Source organism: Montipora capricornis, chromosome 2 (genome assembly GCF_036669925.1).
Source record: "Montipora capricornis isolate CH-2021 chromosome 2, ASM3666992v2, whole genome shotgun sequence".
NCBI lineage: Eukaryota > Metazoa > Cnidaria > Anthozoa > Scleractinia > Acroporidae > Montipora > Montipora capricornis.
In genome coordinates this window covers 46,483,803-46,488,802 of record NC_090884.1, presented here as the reverse complement: position 1 = coordinate 46,488,802, position 5,000 = coordinate 46,483,803, and positions in this window count along the sequence as shown.

The following is a 5,000-nucleotide window of genomic DNA, read 5'->3' as shown; positions in this document are numbered from 1 at the left end:
CTATAATTATGTGAGTAACAGTTAAATTGCAATAAACACTTTATCCAAGGAGTTTGACTTTGAGATCGCAAATATTTATTTTTCTGGCAATCAATACCTATATCTCCTACATACAAATTAGGACCTTGTCAACAATCCACTTTAAGCCTGCATCCAAGCATCCCTATTTTGCCAGACAAAAAATATATATATGTTCGTATATGCAGGCTTTTACTATTGTTTTTTTTTTCTCTGACTAAGAAAACTTTGTTGGTTTTGGTCAGACTGTGGTTTTAATTGTGAGAATGCTTCTGATGATCAGCTGTTTGTATTGGGTAGAGTGCTTAATTAAGACATACTATTGTTCTTACAATGTATGATTGTGTCAGCAATAACTGTTGTCATCAACACATACATTGACAAAACAATTATTTGTTATTGTGACCAACAGCACTAATTCTTTTTTACTTGGCAGATTGTTTACTTTTCCTTTTCAACAATCACAAATTATCTTTAGTCATACTTTGTCTCTGTACAAAGCCAAACTGAGTTAGGCTTGTGAAGATGGGCATTCTTTGTTTGTTCATTCTTACGACCCTCTCTCTTCCATCAGGTTGAGTTAGGCTTGTGACGATGGCCATTCATTGTTTGTTCATTCTTACGACCATCTCTCTTCCATCAGGTTGAGTTAGGCTTGTGACGATGACCATTCATTGTTTGTTCATTCTTACGACCCTCTCTCTTCCATCAGGTTGAGTTAGGCTTGTGACGATGGCCATTCATTGTTTGTTCATTCTTACGACCATCTCTCTTCCATCAGGTTGAGTTAGGCTTGTGACGATGGCCATTCATTGTTTGTTCATTCTTACGACCCTCTCTCTTCCATTAGGTTGAGTTAGGCTTGTGACGATGGCCATTCATTGTTTGTTCATTCTTACGACCATCTCTCTTCCATCAGGTTGAGTTAGGCTTGTGACGATGGCCATTCATTGTTTGTTCATTCTTACGACCCTCTCTCTTCCATCAGGTTGAGTTAGGCTTGTGACGATGGCCATTCATTGTTTGTTCATTCTTACGACCATCTCTCTTCCATCAGGTTGAGTTAGGCTTGTGACGATGGCCATTCATTGTTTGTTCATTCTTAGGACAATCTCTCTTCCATCAGGTGGAGTTAGGCTTGTGACGATGACCATTCATTGTTTGTTCATTCTTACGACCATCTCTCTTCCATCAGGTTGAGTTAGGCTTGTGACGATGGCCATTCTTTGTTTGTTCATTCTTACGACCCTCTCTCTTCCATCAGGTGGAGTTAGGCTTGTGACGATGGCCATTCATTGTTTGTTCATTCTTACGACCCTCTCTCTTCCATCAGGTTGAGTTAGGCTTGTGACGATGGCCATTCATTGTTTGTTCATTCTTACGACCATCTCTCTTCCATCAGGTTGAGTTAGGCTTGTGACGATGGCCATTCATTGTTTGTTCATTCTTATGACCCTCTCTCTTCCATCAGGTTCAGTTAGGGCATTCATGGTTTGCACTGAGAACTTTGTTTCCTTTGTGGCCCTCTATTCAGTTGTCTATTAAGTTTCAATTCTCCTTTAATGTGAATGGCTGCACATCCGTGTCATTGGGAGGAAGACGCTCAACAGTTGTTCAGTCATGGTAACATTTTAAATTTTATTTTTAAATGATTTATGGCATGGAGAAAGTCCATTCATTTTGACCAGTTTAAGTGCTAGACCTATATGGCCTGCAGAAATTTTACTGATCTTGTTATCCATCCAGCTCAAGATGTGACTGTCATATTTGGCGAGTCAAGGGAATTTTTTTTTTTAATTTTTCAGTTGATCTGGAAAGATATATAGCTAAATTTGTTGACTGCTCTGCACCATGATGACAAATAGATCTTATTACCTTAAGCTGTTTTTTTTTTTGCCAATCCGCAAAGACATTCATGATAAATAAACATGTTTCAACTTAAGCGTAAGGTTTCTGCATCTAAGAATTACAGGGGCTCGAGTCTACTTTTTACAAATACTAACAATCACAGGATGCCTACATAATGTGTTTGACCCTTGGTATTATTGAATTTAGAAGCAATGTATGAGAATAGCAAAAAGTTCCATATTATTGTACAATTCTGGGATAAATATTTGCATATAAGATGAGAATAAACTAACCTTCATCCGAAATGTTTTTCTGTGTCGTTATTGTGGCTGCTTGTGGGAAATTTAGCGATTTCAAGGACGTGTGTTGCTCTGGTAAAAATTGCTACAATTTGCCATTTTCAGCCATAATAACAACAGCACATCATTTCAGATAGTTTATCCTCATCTTGTGTAAATATTTATTGCAGAATAGTACAATAATAATTATGGAACTTTTTGCTATTCTCATACATTGCTTCTAAATTCACCCTTTGTTTGGGTCCCCTGTGATAACAATGATTAGTGAGTCCATAGCTAGACCTGCAAACTCAATCAGCATTACTGCTGGCTCTACCCAATTAATATTGGTCTCTAATTTATTTCCTTTTTAATCAGGCTACCATGGAAATCTGGACATTAGCAATTGTGTAACTGAAGAAATCAATAGAAATGTAAAATGAAGAGCTATTTCAAGGTTCCAGTTGTTCTGCCTTATTGTAGATAATACAGGTTTATCCTAGCAAGTATTTTATTGCTTTTGTGTACAATGTTGCTAGGTATTATGAATTCTGTGCTCGCTCTCCAGGGTGACAAAAGGCTCCTAAAATTCAAACTGCTCGACACAGCGGTACATGTAGAGTATCATACTAACACAAGAACTACAGCTGTGTGTTTTACATTATCGTTCCATTACCATTATCAATATAAGTATTGTTATTTTTATCATCATCATCATTATTATTAGTAGTATTTGTATTAGTATTATTACTTCCATTTATATATATATATATATATATATATATATATATATATATATATATATGTGGTGGTTCACTAACATCCAGGACAAAGATATGCACTCGTTCATTGCATTCGACGTAGTAGAGTTCTACCCATCGATCTCTATTGAATTGCTAAGTGAAGCCCTACAATTTGCATCTGAATATGTCACCATAACCGACAACGAACGGCATATTATTCTTCAAGCAAAGAGTTCTATTCTCTACAGTTATGGTGAACCATGGGGTAAAAAAACCTCATCTAATCTTTTTGACGTCACTATGGGGAGCTACGACGGTGCTGAATCTTGCGAGCTTGTTGGTACTTATCTCCTCTACAAAATCAAAGAGAAGTTTGGCAGTACATGCGATTTTGGCTTATACAGAGATGACGGCCTCGGCATATCCAAAGCACCACCACGGCAAACCGAGCTCATCAAAAAAGATCTGTGCGGTATTTTCAGAAATTACGGCTTGAAAATTACAATCGAGGCCAATAAAAAAACCGTAAATTTTCTAGATGTCACCCTCAACCTGTCTAATGGGAAATACATGGCCTACACCAAACCCGGAAACATCCCTCTCTACGTCAACAAGAAATCAAATCATCCACCTCGCATTATCGAAAACATTCCGAAATCCATCAACAAACGTTTGTCCGAAATCTCAATTGATGAACATTCGTTTAACGAAGCGGCACCTCTTTATCAGAAAGCCCTCGATGACAGCGGATACAATCACCGCCTCGCATTCACACCAAGAATTACACAGTCTTCGAGCTCCTCCAGAAGGAACCGCCACAGGAACATCATTTGGTACAACCCACCTTTTAGCAAGAACGGGGCTACAAACGTTGGACGAACGTTCCTTAAGATCCTCGACGAAGAGTTCCCTGAAAGTCATGTGTTACACAAAATCTTCAACCGCAACACAGTAAAGATCAGCTACTGTTGCATGCCCAACCTCAAGCAGAAGATCGATGGTAACAATAAATCAACGTTACTGAAAACATCTGCACCACCAGTTTTGAAAGCATGCAACTGCCGAATACCAGCAGACTGCCCTATGGCCGGACATTGCCTTACATCATCCGTGGTTTACCAAGCTACAGTGGCAACTGAGGATAACAGGCCAGCCCAAACTTATGTTGGACTCACTGAGAACTCTTTTAAAACAAGATTTGCTATAGCCCGGCTTCTGGCGAGCAACAGACCCACTTTATTGATTGTAACGCCAGACGTGATACACCAAGTATGCGTGTAACAGCTGCATGATAAACTAACGTGCCTGCTGCCCGTCAGGAAAAACCCCCTTTCTTTTGGAGGAAACCTGATCCCTCCCGAATGCAGAACCAGGCACTTAACAATGACCTTGAGGGAGAAAGGTTTATCAAAATTACATGAAGATGAAACCAGAATGAGAAAGTACATTAGTAAATAAAATTAAACAAGAACCCGAAGGCTGCAGCGTTGCCAGTGTAGAATGATTCCCCTCAGCAAAATCCTGCCAGCACATGCTTTCAACTCTGATGTTGCCAAGGCAACTGTCAAAACTTCAGTGGACCCTGAAAACGTTAATTTGCTGCTATTGTTTCGAACCGCAGCAAATAGCAAGTTTACCCTATGCCCTCAATCAGACAATAAACAACTTTTGGCCGGTAGATAGGATACTGGCTGCTGCTCAAGATTAGACTAATTAAAGAACGGGAATGCGTAAATGCATTATTAAACAAACTCAAACAAATTCCTAGGGATTGAGAAACAAGTAAGCGATTATCCATAGAGTCTTAAACATAGCCATCCTTTGCCGAATCTGACCGCCATATACCGTGGCGCTTCCAACAACAATCAGGAACCTGGGCGTTGGCTGCTGCCGTTGCACCCCCTTCCCTAAAAGAATGCAAACTAATGTTGGCAGTATCTGGGACGAACTCCTTAAGCAGCACTATAACGGACTCCCTTGCTCTAGTGTAGCTCAATGGCTTGACTTTCTCACAAATCTTCTTTCAACAACCCCGACAAGAGATTCAGTACAGAGCTCAGTAAGCATGTTTGGTGTTTGAAGGAAGAAAGATTGAAATTCAAGATCACCTGGA